Below are 23,687 nucleotides of genomic sequence, written 5' to 3'. Positions count from 1 at the left end.
GAGGTCATGAACGTGGAGTCCCGTGAACAAGATTAGTGCCCATGCAAGAGAGACCCTGGAGAGCGCCCTCATCCCATGGGCCACACGAGAATACAGACCAAAGACACCTATCTGTGAACCACGAAGCAAGTCCTCACCTGACAATGAATTTGCGCATAACTTGATCATAGAATTCTAGCCTCAAAAGTGCAGGAAACAAACCTCTGTTGTCTCTGAGCCGCCAGTCTGTGGTATCGTTGCGGTAGCAGTTAGTGGGGTGGACGTATGATCTTCCAGAAACACCTAGATTCACTTGGCCCACCTGTGCACTGAGCCGGCAGGGAGCATTGGGTGCCACTTGTCAGCTGGGGCTGCTGTGACAGCCGCCACAGACAGGGGGACTGAGACAGCAAGTGTTCATGTCTCACATTTTTGGAGCCTGAAGTTCCAAGATCAAGGTGCAGATGGATCCTGCGTCTGTTGAGGGCCCTCTTCCTGGTTTACAGATAGCTGTCTTCTCAGAAGGAGGAGATCGGAGAGAGAGGACAAAAGCTCATCTCTCTTCCTGTGCTGTTCTTAGTCTCTCAGTCGTGTTGGACTCTTTGCAATCCCGTGGACTGTAACTGTCCAGGGTCCTCAGTCCATGGGGTTCTCCAGGCAAGAATACTGGAGGGGGTTGCCATGCCCTCCTCCAGGAGATCTTCCCAACCCAGAGATCGAATCCAGGTCTCCCACAGTGCAGGTGGATTCTTCACCAGCTGAGCCACCAGGGAAGCCCTGTCTCTTCCTATAAGGGCACTAATCCTGTTCATAGGGACTCCTCCCTCATGGTCTGATCACCTCCTTAAGGACCACTCCTAACACCATCACCTTGGGGATCAGGGTTTTAACACCTGAATGAGTGTGGGGGGGACAGTCCAGAGTGGCACGGCTGCAACTTTGACAGCCTGCATTGGCCAGGCCAGCCTCGCAGAAGGTCTGGGGCAGATGAGCCAGACAGTTCTGCAGCACAGACCCCACTCCCAGACCCAGAAGATGCACTCGCCCTGGCGTGGGGGTCCTGGCTCCCCTCCAGCCTTCCAAGGGCTGATGACTGGGCAATGAAAGGCCTGAGAAGGAAGGGTCCTGGCCTTCACTTCTCATCCCTTCACCCAGGGTCAGATTGCTCCAAATGAAGCCATTCACAGGCAGCCCAGAGACGACCTGCATCCCTGGGCAGAAGGCCAGGCACTGCGCCAGCTCTGGGGACAGCCTTGCGTGTCCCCTCCCATCCCTGGTTTCACCGCCCTCCCACAGGCTCTGTGCTCTAGGGAGCCCTGGCCCAGGCTGGCAGGTCAATTATAACCCTTCCAGAAGGCAGGCCGCCAGGAAGGGATTTGGAACTGGATTCCCACCCTGTGTGAAGGACCCTGCTGCTGCTGTGAGTGATGTGAGGGCAGGACTCGAGTCCATGGTGACCGCTGATGCCTTCGTTCATGGTCACTGGGCCAAGATGCAGGCCAAGGCAGTGCCAGGATGTGTGAAAATTAACAAAGGGAAATCTCACTTAAAATAGAGCTGGGGGGAGCTCCCTGGTGGTCCAGTGGTTATGTTACTGAAAGGTATGCATGGGGGTCTGGCTGCTTGCCACTCAAAAGCCAGTAAACAGGCCAGGTTGGTAGAAATGAAAGTTTACTTTATTTCAGATGCTGGCAACTGGGGAGGAGGGTGGTGGACATCTGTCCAAAGGCCGACTTCCCAGCTCCCCCCAACAAGCAGGGGGTGAGTGCATTCACAGACAGAGTGGCGGGGGGGCGGGTTACATGCAGAAATAACACAGTCATCTCTAACAATCATCTGCAATTGGTCATCAGTGGTCTGACTAGCAGCATCTTGGTTGTTTTAGGTACAGTTAATCTTCAGTTCTGGAATGCACTTGTTCCCATTTCTTTGCAGTCAATTCTCGGAATTGTGGCAGCTCAAGTCCTAGGTTCAGTCAGCTCATCATATAGTTAACTTCACCTGGTGTTTTGGTATCTATAAGACAGCTCACAGGACATGGCTCAGAAAATTATCTACAGCCCTTGAGAAAGAACTAAAGGTCCCTGACTATATTTAATGACTACATTATTATCGTTTAGTCTCCTTTGACTGTTTTCCTTTGTTTCAACATTTCTCACTTCTCTGATTATTCTTGGAGTAAAGGTTTCCTCAGGCAAAAGCCAGGCAGAGAACAGGGTTGGGGGGAGGCAAGGACCAGGCGGGCCTCCTCTCTTTCAGTTAGGCACTCCATGTTTTCACCGCCATAGACAAGGCTGATTCCCGGTCAGGGAACAAAGATCCTGTATGTGCGTGTTGTGGCAAAACACACACTCAAAACCAAAACCAAACAAACAATACAAAAAGAATAAGTAAATAAATCAAATAGAGTTGGGAAGCCCTAAAGGGGACCTCTTGCCTACAGGGAGAAAGTACTTTGCATCTTTGCATCTGGGCTGCTTCACTTCCCACCCCTACCAGCTCCCCGTAGGAGGAATCTCCTCTCTTCACCCGGCAACAGCCTAGCCAATGACAAGCCTCCACTGCTCGGCCAATGAGAAGCCATCAGCCCTGAAGCCCTGCTTTCCTGCAATGGGCTTGGGAAGCAGCCAGTAGCTCCTTCCCCCTTTCGCTGTATCAGGTTCCTCTCCGCCACCCCCACCCCAGCCCTACGTTTGCCAGACTTGCTCGTGGTTTGGCCGTAGCTTACACGTCTCAAGTGCAGTTCCTCTACTGTTCCTGAACGAACTCATTCTACTGGTATAATAACTGATAGGCTGTTTTATCCTCGAGGTTGGCAGAGGTAAGTGACTGTGCCACGTGGGCACCTGCCCTCTGTTAGCAGCCCCCTTTCTCTCCAGGAGGAGGCCCTTTGGGGGCAATAAAGCGTGTGCTCACTTAGCCTAAGACCTGTTCTCTATGGAGAGTCCAGCACACCCAGGGCCTGGCGGGGGCTGCCCTCGGGGGCCGACAATGGACAGTGGAGGGGCTGCCACGGCTGGTCCCTCCCTGGACACTATGCTCGGGAGGGAGTCCAGAAGAAAGGGGATGTGCTTCCTCCGCAGGAAAGGTGGTGGAGCCACGGGAGCGGGCAGGCTGGGGAGGCCTGACCCCAGGGGTGCTCTGTGGCAATAATGTTCTCCAGGCAAGAAAGATGGGCAGGTCATCGGGTGCTGGTCATTTTCCACAGCTGAAGAAAAGGAGGGCTGGTGAGCAGAAGGCTGCGGCAGCAGACCCAGTGGAGAGCCCGGGCCCTCCCGGGCTCCCGGATTGCAGTCCAGGGCCCAGAGCCCTTCCGCAGAAGGACCTGTGGACCTATTCCTCACACAGGCCCTGCACACCCACTGCTAAGTGGGGGCGCTGGGGTCTGACAAGCACCTCACGGTGCTTCCCGCACCTGGGCCATCCCTGGAAGTCCCGAGCCGTGGGGGACACACTGCCAGGCCCCTCTCCCAAGGCTGCGTCTGCTGTTCACCCCTGCTCAAATGCCCCTGGGGGCCCCCACCATCTGCAGGAAGAAATTCACTGAGTCCAAGGCTGGCTGGCATTCAGGGGTCCCCTACTTGAGGGCCCTTTCTGCCTTCCGAGGAGTCGGAAGGATCCCACCTTGGGCCTTACAGCCGGGCACCCAGATGCAGCTGGACACAGGCCAGAGCAGAGTGCCAGTCAAGCGGCCAGCGACCGTGGTCCGAGTTGCCTCTCACTCCCGAGCCGGCGCACTGTCCTTGGCAGGCCTGCTGGGAAGCTGCCCCCAGCCCATCACCTGTCAGGGCTCAGCTCAGGCGTCACATGCACCCCGCCCTGGTACCCAACAGACCTGCAGACCCACCTGTCACTGTCCCAACGTTCTGTAAAGGGGTCAAGCTCACGTTTGGTCCCCACCCCCCAGACCACACCCCTCCACCATGAGCTCCTAGGCAGCAGGGACCATCGGTAGGGTGGGCTTCTGAGCACCCACCCATCCCAGGCACGCGGCAGGCTTGGGGACACGACGTCCTGGACCGGAGCATAGGAGGCCTCAGGAGCTCCGGGTGGACCGGCCCGGCCTGGGCAGCATGTGCAGGGGTGGGGGGCGGGGGGCAGCAGATGGGGGCGGGGGAAGACGGCCAGCAGAGAGGCCTGCAGGCTGCTTCAGGAAGACTTTGGGAACCACGCCCAGGACACTGGGCAGAGAGGCTTCCAGAAGCGTCCTTGGCTGCGTGAAGAAGGGGACAGCAGAGAGGGGCAGTGGTGGCGATGCTGGGGATGGGAGACAGTGACCCGGCCTCAGAGACAGAGAGGGCCCTGGGGAAGGAGCCGCAGTGGGTTAGAAAGCCTGGAGGCAGGGGTGTGGGCCGAGCAGCACGAGGCCAGGCTGCCATGCACCCCAGGGGGTTAGATGGGAAGGTGCCCCCCGCCTGAGCCCCGCTCACACCCTGCCCCCAGCTGAAGTCCTCCACCCTAAGCAGCCCCTGCTGAGGCCATGGCCCGCAGGGGGCCGCCAGCCCTCCCTGAGGACCTTCTGGAGTGGGGGGCAGCGGAAGCAGATGACCAGCCCTAAATGTGTGGACTGCACCCCTGTGTTTTGGAATACATTAGGATCCATGAACAGAGGAAATCAATCAAGTGAAGCACTGTGTGGTTTTTAACCAGAACACATGAAATTAATTAAATAGACCATATTGTCGCTAAATAGAACTTGTATTAATTAGGGACATTGTTACCAAGCAGGGTGGCATTAATGAAATAGACCATATTGTTACAGAAAAAGAACATACAGCAATCAACCAGAGCACGGGGCTGCTGGTGGTCTGGGGAGGGGGCGGCCCCACAGGCAGCCTAGCCTCGGCCAAGGTCACTGAGCCGGAAGGGGAGACCCCTGCCTGGCGTGAATGTCCTGGCCGGGGCAGACCCAACGTTGAGGTGTCTCTTCTCCACGAACCCCCTAAACACGCTGGAATGAACCCCTCCTGCTGAAAAAGTACCTATTGGGGGACAGTGTATGTCGGGAGATCATGTATTCCTCCACAGAAATTAAACAAAAAATAAATCCTAAACATCCCCTCAAAACGGGGAGATGACAAGAGGTCGTTTCTGAATGCCCCTCAGCCTCCTGTGACACCCCTCGGCTCCTTGATGGACTCAGACTCGTCTTTCAGACCAGGACTTGGGAGGGCGAGGGTCCCGTCATGGTCACGCCCCAGCAGGCACGAGCCCATGCTCCTGGCCTGGCCCAGCTGCGTCTGGGGCCCCAGGTGTGTGCAGAGCTCCCTCGAGCAGGACAAGCCCCAGGCGGGCGCCCCTGGATGCCGGTGGGTGGGTGCTCCCCGCTCCTGCCCACTCACAGCTGTGCCACACAGGCTCCAGGAGGCGGTGTCCCAGACCTGACGTCGTTGATGTGGACTGATTCTGAGTTGAGACTGCATTTGCCGGTTCACGGATGGAAAGCTGCCTGTTATGTAAGAGTTAGCAGACAGCCCTGTCGCCACCCGGAAGTTCTAGGGCTGTAGGAAGTTTGCCCCCTGCCCCCTGCCTGGGCTGCCATGAGAAAGAGGGGGACAGTAAAAGATGCCTTTCTGGTTCTAGTCTAGAAATGCTTTCCCACCCACTGACTGTGTAGGCGCAAACGTTGCAGACCACAGGGGAAGGTCTGACCTTGGCCTTCTGGGGGCTGGCCCAGTTCACCTGGGCCCCTCTAGGCTTTCGCATCACAAGTCCTCTGTCCCTGAACCCCCGCAGCCCTCAGCCCCGCCGCCTCTGATGGATGTCAGCGATAACCGGGGGACGCCCAGGCTGGACACAGGCATTGCCTCTCACGCCTCAAGGAATCACATTTCCCAGTTGGTCCTGAGAGGGGATGTCCTGGGTCACCCCAGCGGTGCCCCAGTGCGGGGCTATAGGGGGTCTCCACCACCAGTGTGCTGGATCGGGAGAAGGAGTAGGCAACTCCACAAAGCCGCGTCTACACCCTGCAGTTTTCACACGCTTTTCAGTCCCAGGATGAGAGGGTTGGATGGCATCACCGACTCAATGGACTTGAGTTTAAGCAAGCTCCAGGAGTTGGTGATGGACAGGGAGGACTGGCATGCTACAGTCCATGGGGTCGCAGAGTCGGACACGGCTGAGCGAGTGAACTGAACTGAACTCTCAGTCTCACCCCTTTCAGGTCCAACATGACAGTGGATTTCCAGGCTATCCCTCCCTGGGGAGCAGGGGCCACCTGGGGCCAGGCCAGGCTGGGTCCCCCCACAAGAGACACGGCCTCCTGGGAGGCTGCCATGCTTCCTTCAACTTAGAACCCACCCGATCCCCGCCTATCAGACGACCGCCCTGCCCACCCAAGTTCCCTCCCAGGCCTGCAGGCCCGTCTTGGGGGCCTGTGCTCCCATCTGTGCAGGCACAAGGGGAGGCTCTCACCGGAGGCCCAGGGGCCGTGGGCCTCGTTCACCTGCCACCAGGTTCCTCCACGGCCCTCTGGAGCCCCTCTGGCCAGTCCCTGCCAGCCTTCAGCCCCTCCACAGGATCCTGGATACTCAGGTCCCCAGGCCACAGTGCGGATGGGCACCCCACACCCCATTTGCCCGAATACTAATAAGTGAAGCCAGTAAAATGTTCAATAAAATGCCTTCTGTCCTTCTGCCTTGACAAAATTCCCACAAAGCAACAAAATTGAAACAGAGCAAAAACTGTGGACTTTTCCTTTTTTTTTTTTTGGTGAAATAGACAAACACAGGGAATTCTCTGGTGGCCCAGTGGTTAGGACAGCATGCTTTCATTGCCAGGGGTCGGATCCAGTCCCTGGTCAAGGAATTTGTATTCATACTTAGCCACTCAGTCGTGTCCGACTCTTTGAGACCCCATAGACTGTAGCCCGCCAGGCTCCTCTGTCCTTGGGGATTCTCCAGGCAAGATCACTGGAGTGGGTTGCCAGGCTCTCCACCAGGGGATCTTCCCAATCCAGGGGTCGAGCCCAGGACTCCCGAATTGAAGGCGAATTGTTTACCATCTGAGCCACCAGGGCACCTCAAACCACATGGCATGGCCAAAAAAATAGACAAACATAAAAATCACCTCGTAACCATTTCTTAGGTGGAATTAAGCTGTTTGGCAGCTGTCACCACTATCGGTCCACAGAACTTCCTGAACTAAAACTCTGCCCCCTTTAGACACTCACTCCCCATCCCTCCTCCCCTGGCACCCGCCCTTATACTTTTTGTCTCTATGAAATTGACTCCTCTAGGGACCTCATATTAGTGGAACAATACAGCATGTCTGGTTTATTTCACTGAGCAGAATGTCTCATCTGGTCCCAACACTTCATGGCAAATAGATGGGGAAACAATGGAAACAGTGACAGATTTTATTTTCTTGGGCTCCAGAATCACTGCAGATGGTTGCAGCAATGAAATTAAAAGACACTTGCTCCTTGGAAGAAAAGTTGTGACCAACCTAGACAGCATGTTAAAAAGCCGAGACATTACTTTGCCAACAAAGGTCTGTCTAGTCAAAGCTATGGTTTTTCCAGTAGTCAAGTATGGATGTGAGAGTTGGACCATAAAGACAGCTGAGCACCGAAGAATTGATGCTTTTGAACTGTGGTGTTGGAGAAGACTCTTGAGAGTCCCTTGAACTTCAAGGAGATCCAACCAGTCCATCCTAAAGGAAATCAACCCTGAATATTCATTGGAAGGACTGATGCTGATCCTGAAGCTGAATCTCCAATACTTTGGTCACCTGATGTGAAGGGCCGACTCATTGGAAAAGACCCTGATGCTGGGAAAGATTGAAGGCGGGAGGAGAAGGGGACAACAGAGGATGAGATGGTTGGGTGGCATCACCAACTCAATGGACATGAGTTTGAGCAAGCTCTGGGAGTTGGTGATGGACAGGGAGGCCTGGTGTGCTGCATCCATGGGGTCACAAAGAATAAGACATGACTGAGCAACGGAACTGACTGAAGATCTCAAGGTTCATCCATGTTTAGCCGGTGTCAGAATTTCCTTCCTCTTTAAGGCTGAGTAATACCCTGTTGTAGAATGGGATTGTCCACATTGTGTTCATCCATCCATCCATCCATCCATGGCCGCTTGGCTGCTCCCATCCTTTGGCTGCTGTGAATCAGGCTGCTATGGACATGGGAGTGCAACTATCTATCCCAGCAGCTGCTTTCAGTTCTTTTGGGTTTGTATCCAGAAGTGGAATTTCTGGGTCATGTGGTAACTCTGTTTTTAATTTTTTGAAGAATCACCATACTGTTTTCCACTGAGGCATTTTACATCCAACAGACGGAGCACACAGATTCCAGTTTCTCCACATCTTCATCAACACGTTATTTTCTTTTCTGTTTGGTTGTATTTTTTTTGAAGACTTTTAAAATTTATTTATTTTTGGTTGCGTCAGGTCTCCGTTGCTGCGTGCAGGCTTTCTCTAGTTGCCGGGAGCAGGGGCTACTCCTAGTTGTGGTCTGCGCGCTTCTTATCATGGTGGCTTCTCTTGTCTCGGAGCATGGGTGCCAGAGTTCTCAGGCTTCAGCAGTTAGCCCCGTGGCATGTGGAATCTTCCCAGACTAGGGATCGAACCTGTGTCCCCTGCACTGCAAGGCAGATTCTTATCCACTGTACCACCAGGGAAGTCCTGTTTTTAATTTTTTGATGGCCATTCTGATGGATGTGAGGTGGTATCCCACAGTGAGTTTGATTTGCATTTCTCAGATATTTAATGACGTTCAGCATCTTTTCATGTATATATTGGTCATTTGTATATCTTCTAAAGCTGTGATTTTTATACGACCACCCGATAGCAAAATACCAAAACTGTGTGTTTTTGCTTATGTCAAGGGGCCTTGATGGGTCAACTTTGACTGGATAACAGAAAAAAAAATGCACTATTCATGAATGACTTATGTTATTTATGATAAATATCATAAAAGATAGTTATTAGAAAAATAACTTTTCCTGCATTCATTTCAGCAAAATCCATAATTATGTTTTTATAATTCAGATTTCCAGAATATTTGAGCTGGTTTTGTATTTTTTCTGATGCACTGCAGGACATCAGTTCCCCTTCCTAGGGACTGAACCCAGGCCACAGCAGCAAAAGCCCAGAATCCTAACCACTAGGCCCCCAGGAAACTCCCTCTGTTGTATTTTCAATTTGAAGAAACTTTTCTCTGCTGAGGCAAAAGCAAACATAACTCTCAGTGAAATTCTTAGAGCAAATATTTAAAGTTGAAAAGAACCACAGATTTTATAGATCATGTTCAAATGTTACGGGGTTGCATACGACACTATTGTTATCACAGAAAATATTACAAACTAATTTCATCATATGCATTGGAAGGACTGGTGCTGAAGCTGAAGCTCCAATACTTTGGCCACCTGATGTGAAGAGCCGACTCATTGGGAAAGACCCTGATGCTGGGAAAGATTGAGGGCAGGAGGAGAAGGGGACAGCAGAGGATGAGCTGGTTGGACAGTATTGTCAGGTGGTGTATGTTCCTCGGTTCTGTCTCGTCACAACAGAGATTTGAAGTGACGGACATTAAAGCCCTCGGAGCGGCTCTTAGGTCGTGAACAGACCGTGTTGTAGCTCTTAGACAAATCAGTGTTACAGCTCCGTGTTACAGCTCTATTTTATTTAGAAAATAGCAGGAGAATCCCACCTCCAGGCGTGACGGCACGCCATCCCAAAGACATGAACCAGCGTGTGGTCGGGGGCCGGGTGGGGTGGAGAGAGAGCGAGCCCTTTGGCTCCTCTTTTTGTATGTTTTCCCTCCCCTGGGCCTGCCCTATGCAAACTGGCCTCAGCCAGGAGCGCTGTCTGTTCCACCTGAGGCCCTCACTCCTGCCCGCGGACATTCCTTTGACCTTCCTTTGTTCTATTTTCGTGGGCTTTTCCCTTCCTTGTCTTTTAGCCGCCACCATTTTGGACTCCTGTTTCCTATTCTAACTACCTAACAGCATCACTGACTTGATAGACATGAGTTTGAACAAGCTCCGGGAGATGGTGATGGACAGGGAGGCCTGGCGTTCTGCAGTCCATGGGGTCGCAAACAGTCGGACACGACTGAGTGAACTGAACTGAACAGAATTTCATCATAGAAATCACTATAAGATAGTGAAGGAGGAAACAGACAGAGCTGGACTCTGTTTTAGGCCAGGCTGCGAACATTAGGCTACACGCATGGTCACCCTCCCAATGGACTCTGAATTTTGCGCCCGGAGTCTATAGAAATGGCACACCAATGGGAAACCAGACCCCCGGATGAAAGAGCCTCAGGACTTGGACTCTCTGTTGCCTAAAAGAATATGCTAATTATCTCTGTAACAGAACAAAGTGGTAAATTCCATTATGTTTATCGGGATATGACCACAGTCCTATTGATAAATGTCCACTGTTTATCTAGTCTTGTGACACATGAATCATGGGTTAACTTTGATCATATCTCTCTTTTACCTTGTCCAGACTAGTTTCAAGGAATTTGGGGAGGTGGGTTTGAGCAAGTACACTTAGGGTATATCAGGTTTTCACAAAAACTGGTCGGGGTCCTTGGCTAAGAGGAGACTCTGCCTTGGGCCGCCGGTGTAATAAACTGCACCCCACAATCTGCATTGTCCTGAGTGAGTTTATTTCCCGGGAACACGTGGCTACAACAATAGCACGATTTTCACCATCTCTTAAAACTACATCTAGCTTCATGTAGTATTTTTAAAGTTTTTATTAGTACTTTGAATTTTCCGTGTTGAGGTATTATTTTTAAAATACCAAAACTTACTCAATTTATTCAAATCTCTCTTCAATTGAGATTATTTCTTAATCTAAAATCACAGAAGATAATCTCTGTGGAGTCAATTAAAGTTATTTTTATGTGAATCATTGCCATCATACAAATGTTTTTATTTCCTTTTTCTAATTTCCTTGCCTTTTACTAGGACACTATTTTTTTGTTGCTTGGATCATGTGCAGTTTCCTTTGATGAAGAAAAGCTATTTTCTCTGTAATCAAAAAAATTTTTTAATTTTTTAAACATGAAATAGTCAATCTTCTTTAATTATTTTTCAGTAAGCATTTCCTCATGTTATCAATAGTGTCAATGCCCCAAATGACTGAACAGGGCAAATCTGAAGTCAGCTTCGTTTTCCTCTGAAGACTGTGGCCGTCTCTACCTGAGGATATTCTGCTATTTCACTTAGCTCTTCTAATGCAGCTGAATCTTGTGTAAATTAAATCTAATTGCTTTAACAGCGCTTAATTGATGATCTTCTTGTGTTGTTGAGGGTGATTTTAAGGTCAAATGCGATACACATTTCATGGAGATGTTTCATCTAGGGGCAGGCTCAAAATCCATCAAGTATGGTTTTTGCCTTATTCTGAAGCATGGCGTCCCTATCGGCCTCCAGGAAGCCACGCCTCTGAGTAGTGAATTCGGACTCCAGGCCGGAGCTGGCACAAAGAGCCTTCTGGGTTTCAGGCCACAGTTCTGTCTTGTTTACTTTTTCTTTTGTACATCGTGATTCATGGTCTTCCCCTGGCAATCTTTAAAATTATTTAAATGAGGGCAAAATTGCTTTATTTGATTGCTGAAAACTTAATGGGATCTTCTTAAATAAACGCTTTGTGTCCAGGCTGCACCCTGCTTCGGGCGTGCAGTGAGGGTCCCACGAGGAGGTCAGGTCCAGCCCCACCTGCACATACGTGTGGAAGGACATGGACGCTCCATGTGGCGGATGCTCCTCAGCTCCCAGGGAAGCTGCGGTGATGCTCTGCTGACTTCTCAGACCCTCCAGAAGAAGCGGGGATGGAAACAGGGAGGAAAGCAAGACAAATGGCTGTCGGCACTGTCTGAACATGGTGTTTATTATCCGAGAATCCAGGCGCCCACTCCGTCTGCAAGGGAGGGTTTGACAAGCTTGCTACTTTGCATGCACACTCAGTCATGTCCAACTCTTTGTGACCCCAAGGACTGTAGCCCACCAGGCTCCTCTGTCCATGGGATTCTCCAGGCAAGAATACTGGAGTGGGTTGCCATTTCCTTCTCCATGTTACTTTGTCTTTTACCTTAATTGAAGCTCTTTCAATGTGGAGCATAAGGAGGAAAGAAAATGGGGCTTCCTCTACCTGGGGTGTTCAGTTCAGTTCAGTTCAGTTCAGTTCAGAAAGAGGCAAAGGCTTCCACTCTCAAAGTAACAACAAGAAAATCCCAGGGAAAAAATTACACCCTGATGGCTCAGTGGTAAATAATCTTCCTGCAGGACAAGAACTGCAGGATTAGATCCCTGGGTCAGGGAGATCCCCTGGAGGAGGACATGGCAACCCACTCCAGTGTTCTTACCTGGAGAATCCCATGAACAGAGGAGCCTGGTAGGCTACAGTCCATGAAGCTGCAAAGAGTCAGACATGACTGAGCGACTTAGCAAGCATGCATGAGGATAGTAGGCCAGTTGTTGTTATTGTTGGTCAGTCACTAAGTCGTGTCTGACTCTTTGTGACCCCATGGACTGCAGCACACCAGGCTTCTCTGTCCTTCACCATCTCTCTGAGTTTGCTCAAACTCACATCTATCAAGTTGGTGATGCCATCCAACCATCTCATCCTCTGTTGCCCCCTTCTCCTCCTGCCCCCAATCTTTCCCAGCATCAGGGTCTTTTCTAATGAGTCGGCTCTTCACACCAGGTAGCCAAAATATTGGAGCTTCAGCATCAGTCCTTCCAATGAGTATTCAGGGTTGATTTCCTTTAGGATTGACTATTTGATCTCCTTGCAGTCCAAGGGACTCTCAAGAGTCTTATCCATTACCACAATTCAAAAATATCAGTCCTTCAGTGCTCAGCCTTCTTTATGGCCCAACTCTTACATCCATCCATGACTACTAGAAAAACCATAGCTTTGATTATATGGACCTTTGTCAGCAAAGTGATATCTCTGCTTTTTAATACACTGTCTAGGTTTGTCATAGCTTTCCTTCCAAGGAGCATCTTTTAATTTCATGGCTGTGGTCATCATCCGGTAGGTACAAGTAGACCAGCAGATAGAAGATAACATTTATGAACTGAATTCTTGAGAAAGACAGCTCTTAATCAAGGACATTCACGTTTATATATATTCACAAATATACAACTATGAATCACTTTGCTGTAGACCTGAAAGATTATAAATTGACAAGACTTCAATTAAAAAAGAAAACCAAAACTGATTTAACGGTGATGGTTGCACCACTCAGTAAATGTACTTTAAGAAATCTTTATTGAATCCCCTGCTAGTCCAGTGCTTAGGACTCTGCGTTTCACTGCCGACCGTCCAGGCTCAGTCCCTGGTCAGGGAACTAGGTCTTGCATTCTGCAGCTAAGACCCGGCTCAACCAAAGAAATAAATAATAAAAATAAATTTTTAAAAACAGGCAGCAGGGGAACAGGAGGTGGAGGGCTGGGCTGAATGTAAGCAAACAATGTAATTAAAGCCTTGTCCCAGCTCCAGGAACAGCTTGACTCCTGGAGGAATCCGAATGGTAGCTCCAAACCCAAACTGTGGAACGGCTCGTGTTCTGTGGGAAATAAGCAGGATGAAATCAAAACAAAACATTACGTATCAGTCACCCCTGTTCACCCACATACAGTGTCTGGAGTGGAGTTAAAAATTACAAAAAGTGTGAAGCAGCAGAAAAATTTGGCCAAAAACCAAAAGAAAACACAATCAAAAGATATAGACCCCAAATGATCCAGGAAATGAACTTAACAGACACATCATGTAAAAAGATATTATGAGTATGCAGAAGAGTTACAGACAAAGAGAAATAATAGACATGGGGTATTTTGGAAGACAAATGGAAACTAAAATCTCAAAAGAAACTCAATCACTGAAAACTACAATATCACAGTATCTGAAATGAAAAACTACTGGCTAGGCTTCTAGACACTGAAAAAGAAAATTTCAGTCAATTTGAAAACAGATCAATATGGATAATCCAAACTAAATCACAAAGAGGGAAAAGAGATTGAGTAAGAGGAAAAAGAGTACTGTAGCCTATGGGATAATACCAAGTGGCAGGACGAATCTGTAATTGGAGTCACAGAAAGATAAAATGGGGGAAATATCTTAGAAGAAAGAGCAGCCAAATTTTTCTCAAATTTGATTTTTAGAAAATCAATCCATAGACCCCCAAATTCAACACACCTAGACACAAACTGTTGAAAACAACAACAACAAAAAAAACCCTAAAAAGTTAGAAACATCTAGAGGGAAAAAAAAAGAATACATACATTACCACCACAACAAAAATGAGTGAGTTCTTATCAGAAACAAGGGAAACCCTAAGACAAAAAGAAAGCAACATTTTATTTTATTTTATTTTATTTTTTTAAAAGAAAGCAACATTTTAAAAAGACTAGGCACAAAAGCTGTCAACTAATAGGTCTAAATCCAATGAAAACAGCCTTGAGAAATAAAGGCACAGTAAAAGGCGTTTTCAGGTAAACAGAAGTGACTCTAAACACGTGTTGTAAGAAATGCTCAAAGACTTTCTCTGGTTGAAGGGAAATGATGCCAGACGGAAACTTGGATTCACACAAAAGCGCAGCAATGGTAAATATGTGCATGAAGGAAAAAGATCTATTTCCCCTCCTTTTTTCATTTCTTTAAAGGACAGTTGAACATTTAAAGCAAATATAATGACAATGGTTTATGAGGTTTACAGGAGATATGCATGTAAGTTATGCAAAACAGTCGCAGAAAGAATGGGAAAGGAAATGGAATTTTATGTTGAAAGGTCTTTACATTACACATGAAGTAGTATAATATGATTTCAAAGTAGAATGAGGTAAATTAAGGATACATAATTCAGAATATTGTAGCTAAAAACCCAATGGAAGAGACTTCCCTGGTGGTCCAGTAGCTAAGGCTCTAAGCTCCCAACGCAGGGGGCCTGGGTTCCATCCCCGGGTCAGGGAACTAGATCCAACAGGCTGCAACTAAGAGTTCGAATGTTGCAGTGAAGATGGAAGATCCTGCATTCTGTGACTAAGACTCTGTGCAGCCAAAGAAGTAAATATTTTTTTAAAAAGCAAACAGTGGGATGGACTTGCCCGGCATCCCAGTGGTTAAGGCTTTGGCTTTTAATGCCACTGGTGTGGATTTGATTCCTGGTTGGGGAGCAAAGATCCCACATGCCTTAAGGCCAAAAAACCAAAACATAAAACAGAAGCAATAGGGTAACAAATTCAATAAAGAATTTAACAATGGTCGACGTCAAAAAAAAATCTTAAAACACAAAAACTCAATGGAGGAGACAATTTTTTTTTTTTTTCGTTTTAAATCAGTTAATCCAGAAGAAGGCAAAAAAGGAAGAAAAAAAAAGCAAAGAACAAATAGGACAAATAGAAAACAATTAGTAAGATTATAGGTAGACTTAAATCTACAATATCCCTAATTACATTAAATATAAATTGGCTAAACATTCCAATTAAAAGGCAGAACATGTCACAGTGGATTTAGAAAAAAATGCTATATTCTAGTTTAGCAGAGACACAGTTTAAGTAGAAAAACACATTTAGATTGAAAGTGAAGAGATAGAAAAAGAAATACCATGGGAAAATAGTCATGAGAAAGGTGGAGTAGCTGTATATTCAAATATTTGAAGCAAAATTGTGAGAACTAAGAGGAGACAATAATAATAGACAAATAATAGATTTATAATTTAATATTCCAACATTTGTCTATCATAAATTGATGAAAAATCAAAAAGAATCAGGGAGTATATAAAAGATTTGAACACCACCATCAATCTAACCTAATTAATGTGAGTAGAAGACTACCCCCATCCGCTACAGAATACAGATTGTTTTCAAGTGTACATTGAACATTTTCCAAGAGAGAACATATGCTGAGCCATAAAATAAATCTTGTTAATTTTAAAGGATTGAAGTAACACAGCACACATTCTCTGACAGCAGAAATCAATAGTGATGCCTAGAAAATCACTCAGTTTTTGACAATTAGGTAACACACTTCTAAATAATCCAAAGGTCAGAAAAGAAATCACAAGGGAAATTATAAAAAATATTTTAACTGAACTGTTAAAATCTCAATATACTAAAAATTGTGGTTTCAATTTTAAGGGTTTATAATAGAAAAAAGTGATTTGAAAGTCATGATCTAAGCCTTCTGTGTGTGTGTGTATGCCCACACGTGCTCCATCGTGACCCCAAGGACTGCAGCCTGCCAGGCTCCTTTGTCCATGGAATTTCCCAGGCAAGACCACTGAAGCAGATTGCCATGTCCTTCTCCACGGGATCTTCCTCACCCCAGGATAAAACCTGCATCTGTTGCATCTCCTGCACTGGAAGGTGGGTTCTTTACCAGCTGAGCCACCAGGGAAGCCGATCTAAGGCTCACATTAAGGCAAAGAGGCGAAAAATAAAGAACAAACTAAACCAAAAATAAATGAAGGAAATGGATTAAATGGAGGAAGGAAGTAATAAAAATAAGAGTAGAAATTAATGAAATACAAAAGAGCCAAACCACAGGGAAAACAAACAAGAGAGCCAAAAGTTGGTTTTTTTAAAAGATTAGTGCAATTTATCAAACCTTAGTAAGACTAATGAAGACAGAGGGAAACATAAACTACTAATACAATGAATATCATTACAGAGCCCACAGATAGCTAGTAGAGAGTAAGAAAGTAGTTGGTTTAACATTTGAAACTCAACCCTTGTGATTCACCACATTATCAAAATAAAGGGGGAAAAATCTTGCAATTATCTTAGCAAATGCAGAAAAAGATTTGTCAAAATTCAATACCCATCTGTGATTTAAAACTCTAAACAAACTAAAAATAGAAGGGAATTTCCTCAATTTAATAGAGTACAGGTTTCCTGCTTTTTGCCTTTCACACTGGCAAAAAGTCCATACTTAGACTGCAAGGAGCTCCAACCAGTCCATCCTAAAGGAAATTAACCCTGAATATTCAATGGAAGGACTGATGCTGAAGCTGAAGCTCCAGAACTTTGGCCACCTGATGAGAAGAACTGATTCATTGGAAAAGACCCTGATGCTGGAAAGGATTGAAGGCAGGAGGAGAAGGGGGGCGCCGAGACTGCGATGGGTTCCCGTTGCTTCTCCAGGGGACCTTCCCGACCCAGGGATCGGACCTGAGTCTCCTGCGTTGCAGGCGGATCCTTTACCGTCTGAGCCATGGGAAGAGCCCTAAAATTTCCCCAAAGGGAGAGCTATACCCTGTTCAGAAATGGCCAGATTCAGTATTGATTGGTAACAAGTCACTGTAGATCAATAGATCAATGCCGTCTCAATAAAAAATTTCAGCAGGTTTCTTTGGGGAACAAATAGACAAGCTGAGTTAAAATTTATATAGAGATACTAGAGACCTATAGCAACCAAAGCAACTTTAGAAAGGTAGACAGCGGGGAGAGTCGCACCATCGGACCTCAAGACTTTCTATAAACCACAGCCAGTTATCAAGATAATGTAGACACTCGGCCGGCAAAGTGAATGGAGTCTAGAAACACTCGTGCTCAGCGAATTGGTTTTTGACAAAACACCAGAAAACTTCAATGGGGGAAGAAAAAGACTTTTAATAAATGGTGCTGGAATAACTCAATAATCATGAGAAAAAAATAAACCTTGACCTCTTCATCGCATCACACACAATAATTGATTTGAGTTAGGTCAACAATCCAAACATCATCACAGCTGCTAGAATACGATCTGGGAAAAGAAATTCATGGCTTCAGTGAAGAGTTCTTAGGCCACAAGAGCTCTGGCTATACAACAAGAAGAATGGTAGATAATTTTGATTTTGTTGTTGAGTCACTCATGTCCAGCTCTTTGTGACCCCACGGAGTGTAGCACGCCCGGCTTCCCTGTCCTTCACCATCTCCTGGAGTTTGCTCAAACTCATGTCCATCGAGTCAAAACAAATTCTCTGCCCCCCTCCACGGGCACCACTAACTCACACTCTCCAGGACGGCGGGGTCGCAGGTCTGAGCGGACCCACACCAGCCCTCCGCTCCGGAGACGACTGAACGCTGACCCCACGCGGGAGAAGACTGTGGGCCGGGGCGGCAGTGCTGAGGGGAGAGACGCGTGGGTGAGCACGGGGCGCCCAGGCCCTCAGAGGAAGCCCTCCCTGCGGTCTGGGCTGCGGGCTCGGGGTGGGTGGGCTCTGCCTGGGGTGGAAAGGAGCTCAGAGGCAAGCATGGGCGCTGTGGGCTGGGCTGACCAGGCCCGGACTGCACTTTCAGGGGGCTTGGGGCCCCAAGTCCAGGGTGCAGGCTCCACCCCGACTGGGGTGGGCGCGCCCACTCTGCCCAGCCGCCCACCGGCCGCCCCCCACCCACCCTGCACAGAGGCCCACAGCCCCCGCCTCCAGCAGGGGAGCGTTACTATTCTTGGCTGTAACCTAAGCAGCTGCCCATTAAAATTCCATTAGTTTCGAAGGCCTGAGCTGCAGTTGATATTTCTAATTATTGTGAAATTAAAATTGTCCCTATAATTTAAGGATAATTGCAGGAGATGCCAGCTGGCACCCTAGGGAGCCACACTGTTCCCAGAGAGCTTGGAAAGTCTGGTGAAAGTTCTCTGAACACGGAAAGACCAAGGCGTTTGGGGAAATGAGGCGGGGGTTGGAGGGGGTCAGGCACGAAGCTGGAATCTAAATTTCAACAGTAACAGGCGGCTGTGAGCTCCTGACCTGGAGGTGGGCGGGGGCAAGCGGCTGGGGGTCGTGGCCCCCAGACCCCAGGCAGCCGGAGCTGAGGGTTTGTTGGGAGGAGGATGGAGCCGTGGTGAGTGAAGAATCAGCCGCGGGGAAGGGGGGGAGAAGACGCCGGTGTCAGAGGAGAAGGGGGCAGCAGAGGGTGAGAGGGCAGGTTGGCATCACCAACTCGGTGGACGTGAACGCGAGCCAACTCCGGGGGACGGTCGAGGACAGAGGAGCCTCGTGGGCTGAAGTCCATGGGGTGGCAAAGCGTCGGACACCGCTGAGCGGCTGAACAGGGACAAGTAAGCTGGGAACTTTCTAGAAGCTGGTGGAAAGCTCTCGGAGCGAGGCCAGCCTTGAGGGCGTTCTGTGGACGTGACATGAAGTGGCAGCTGGAGCAGGAGTGGGCAGGGTCTGTGTTCCCGTCCCCTGCCATGAGTGAGGCCCTCTCGGCCAAGAGGCCCAGCCGGGCTCCCCAGGGCCCGCCCCGCATCCCGGCCAGGGACCATCTGCACGTGCGGTGAGGGGGCCTCGGCCCGAGGACCCTGCGAGCCCCTGGGGTCCTGGACAGGGCTACCCCTCCCGCCCTGGCCCCCACACCCCCGTGCCCACCGGCTGGCCCTACTGTGTGTCAGCCCCTCTCATGCCGGCCGCTCCGAAGGCAGGACAGTGCCAGGTTACTCTGGGTCCCCACGAGGGTCCCCGCAGCGGGTGCCCAGGGAGCTGTGGGAAACGGAGGGCCTGTGGCCCGGGGCAAGACAGCCCAGTGCATCACTGCGGTCTGAGGACCACAGCACCCACGAGGAGGCCCGCGTCAGCCTGGGTGACCGGCCACTTCGCACCATCTGTGCCGCAGGCTGGAGGCGTAGCCGACTCCATCTTCCTCCTGGGCCTCTCTAGCCTCTCCCCAGGGCTCAGTCGTCTTCCTCGCCGCCCCCACCCCGACCCCTCAGGGCTGCTATTCCGCCCGCGTGTGGTCTGCCCGCCAAGGTGGCCGGGTGACAGCGTGGCCCCACTATCCCCACGACACGACCTGGGTCACTGGCTTTCCGGCCTGCAATGGGCAGACCCTGGTGACCCCTTCACCCCTGCTCAGCTGCCCCCACTCGGCCAGCGCACTGTTCTAGGGGCAGCCGTGGCCAGGACCCCTTTCCCTTTCTGATACTAAATTTGCTAAAAGTTGAGCTAGGATAGAAATGGGGCTTCCCTGGTGGCTCAGTGGTATAGAACCCGCCTGCCAATGCAGGAGACTCAGGTTCGATCCCTGGGTCAGGGAGATCCCCTGGAGGAGGAAATGGCAACCCACTCTAGTATTCTTGCCTGGGAAATCCCATGGACAGAGGAGCCTGGCGGGCTACAGCCCACAGGGTCACAAAGAGTCAGACACGACTGAGTGATTGGCCAGTAACAAGACTACAGATGACACTGGCATGGGATGGAATTTTATTTCTCTCTCATAAGAGAAGACAGGCCCAACAGCAGCAGCATAGGGCTGGCAGGCCCCAGGGTCCACAGTCTCCCTCCTCTGTTGGGCTGTGATTCTCATTCTCAGGGGGGCCTCATGGTCCTGGAGGGCTGCTGGAGAGCCAGACATCGTCTCCATGTCCCCTATGGTGGGGCCAGAAGCACAAGAGAGTGGGGAAAACGCGAGGAAAAAACCCACATATCTGCCTGTTCCTTTCTTAGGGAGGTTTCCCAGAATTTGCACCCAACTTCCTCAGACGCCTTGTCACCCTAAATTGCAAGGGACTTTAGTCAAGTTTAGTGGGAACATTGCTGCCCAGAATAATATAAGTGTTTTGTTCCCGGGAAGGGAAGAATGGGTACTGATGGGCCTTTAGCAGGCTCTGCCACAAGGGAAGGTCTTTGGTTCACTGTAACAGGGAAAAACAAAACCTGAATCAAGCTTGACACCAAACATCAGAGATTGGAATAAAAAACCGGGGTCTGTCCTGAGCTCCACCAGGGCAGGGACACAGCATTGCAGCATCTGAGCCTGAGCAGGGGCCCAGAACAGGCTATGGAAGCAGTTCCCTGATGACTCACACGGCCGGTTACACCGGGCCAGACAGACCGGAACAGCTGAGCCGGCCGCATCTCTCCTGCTGTGCTGCGGCCCCTGACCCTGGTCACCTCTGACCCCCATGGCCCTCAGAGCATCCCGGCCGCCCCTTCACTTCACTGACCCTAAGTAACCCTCCCCGCTCTCTCACAGCCTCACCCTGGACCCTGGACCCTGGACCGTGGATGGGGCGAGGGTTTGTGGCAAGCATGGTTCTGATGGAACATCGAGAGCGCAGTGTCCGGAATCCATCTCAGAGAAGGGCCCCCAGGGGCTCCCGGAGGGCGGGTGGGCGGGCCGGGCTGGAGACGGAGCACGGGCATCCCCACGGTGGCCGGGGTGCCGCCTGGCTCCTTCTCGGGGTGCGGGAGGAGGGGGCCCTGGGGGACTCGAGGGCAGTGGACCCGCGACACCTCGGTCCAGGCCCTTTCCTGCCCTTTAATGACTGTGCTCACCTTTCCTATCCGTTGTCATCCATTTAGAAGCACTTGGAGCGTTACACAATTATACACTTGTTAGGAAAAGGATCTCCCGCATGTCTGTATTACAAGACTATAGAAAAAGGGAATTTTATACACTTATGTTATCTGTTCATCTAGTTGGGTTTTCTTTTAGGTTTCCTGGTCTTACAACCACACCGTCTGGCAAAGAGAGAAAGTACTGCATCTCGCGATCCCGATTTCTACACTGATCGCTTTGTCCTTGGCTGAGCGGGCAAAGCGCCGGCAGGGACCCGCCATGCTCCGGGGGTGCTGGCCATCAGCACCGCGGTGACCGAAGAAGCCAGCACAACCTCGCCACCCACAGGGCCTCGAGAGCAGGAAACAGGCCCTGTGATGGGGGCGGGGGGGGGGGGCGGTTGGGAGGGGTGGCCCTGGCCCAGTCTGTGAGGCAAACCCCACCCCGGGAAGGCTGGCGGGAGGGTCTTCACTGCAGGCCAGGCAGCACACGCCCATGGGGTCGGGAAGGGGTCTGTGGGAAGGGCGGCAGCTCCCAGGGGCCCCACGAGGGCCTGAGACCTAGGCCCCCCGGGTCCCTGCGCCAGACGCTGCTGCCCGCCTGGCCCCCGGGGCCCCATGTGCCCTGGTTCCCGCCGTGGCCCCGGCCACCCGCCTCGGACATGGCCCTGCGTCCTCACCTCCGGTCATAGGCCAGCAGCGAGCACGCTCCTTTCCCTTCGGAGTGTCCTCGACAAGCAGAAGAAACCATTCATCCTACGAACTCTTGGCCCCTGAGTCCACTCAGGAGTCCCCCGAGTCTCCCTACCGTGAGACAAAACGCAAGTACACCCAAAGCCCTTCTGTTCCAGACCTGAGTGAGAAGGCTGTGTGGGGAAGAGCACGTGTGCCGTTGTTTGAGTCGCCGGCTGAAATATACATATATATACTTTAAGGGAACAACTTTGATTTCGGCTGTACTGGGCCTTCATTGCTATGAGGGGGCTTTCTCTAGTTGTGGTGCGTGGGGGCTACTCTCCCGCTGGGGTGGGCGGGCCCCCACTGCGGAGGGCTCCCACAGGCTCCAGGGTTCAGAGGCTCAGCGGTGCACCGGCTTAGCCCCCTTGCAGCCTGTGGGATGGTCCCGGACCAGGCATCGAATCTGAGTCCCCTGCACTGGCGGGCGGATTCCCAGCCTTTGGACCCCCAGGGAAGCTGTGGAACAATGTCTTCCTTGAAAGGAGGGCTGACAGAAGGTCTGATTAATCAGACCTGTGTGCCTGGGAGACGCTTCCTTGAAGATGACAAAGTGAGCCTGTCCCTTCAAGGAAAACTGATGGTGCTTGTGACCAGTGATGAACTTCAAGCTTTCATCAAAGACCGGGATTTTGAGAAAACTTGCACCCACCACCAGGAGCTTGCCAACTCACCAAACTACAGATGTTTTAGCTGAGACTGACGGTGAATTCACACCGGGACACTTTGACCAGGACCATCGACTCGGGGCAGACCTGCGTGCTTGGTGACCGCTATCTTCCAAATGCCCAGCCTGTGACGTCACAGCCACAAGTGTGGAAAAGATTGGTCCGGGTGTAGAATGGACAGACGGATTCCCGGGAGACAGTGGTGAAAGCTCATTGATAGGTTTTCAGATTCCACCAGGTAAACAGACCACCAGGAACCACCGTGGTGGAGTCTGGGTGTCGTCAGAAGGAAGAACGCCCGTGACCCGCAGGTGTTGTTGAAACCTCCCCTTCTTTTCCAAACATGTATCCACATGAGGTGCGATTTCCCAGATTCCCTCACTTTCCAACCAAGCCATGTCCCATAGCGGCCGCTGACCGCTCTTAGGCCAGAGATTTGAGGAAACATGACACAATGCCACTCTTCTCGCTAAAACTCCTTGTTTAGGAAAACATGTTTTCTATGCAAGCAGTACTTGTGTTACCACTGTAATGAGTTTATTGCTATCTTGAAACGAACATTTCTAAATCTTAGGTTTAATTTCTTAATTTCTACTTTTTAAAACAAGTATTTTTATTTGGCTGCACCGGGTCTCAGTTGCAGCATCTGGGATCTAGCTTCCTAACCAGGGATCAAGCCCGTGCTCCCTGCGTTGGGAGCACAGTCTTAGCCACCGGACCACAGGGAAGTCCCTGCTGTGTGATTCCATCCGTCCTTCCTGGGGGGTTTCAGGGTGTGACGACCCTGAAGGGTTGCGTGCCTGTCAGGGTTCGGGCCAGAGCCTCGAGTTCCACCGGGCCAGGGCCCAGTGTTGGTTGAACCAGTGAGTTCTCATGCTGGTGTCTTCTCTAAGAGCTAGAAATTCATCAGGCAGCCCCAGACGGCGGCCCTGGACCCGGGGCGCCTCCAGGCTGACCTCTGCGGCGGGCGGGCACGAGAAGCAGGCGTGGGCACCAGGTGCCCACCGGGCAGCTGGTTCACATGGCAGGGCTCCACCCCCTTCACCCCGCAGCACAGTCCAGCCCCAGGCAGGAGGGTC

This window comes from Cervus elaphus, chromosome 6 (assembly GCF_910594005.1).
Source record: "Cervus elaphus chromosome 6, mCerEla1.1, whole genome shotgun sequence".
Taxonomy (NCBI): domain Eukaryota; kingdom Metazoa; phylum Chordata; class Mammalia; order Artiodactyla; family Cervidae; genus Cervus; species Cervus elaphus.
This window is presented reverse-complemented; position numbering follows the sequence as displayed.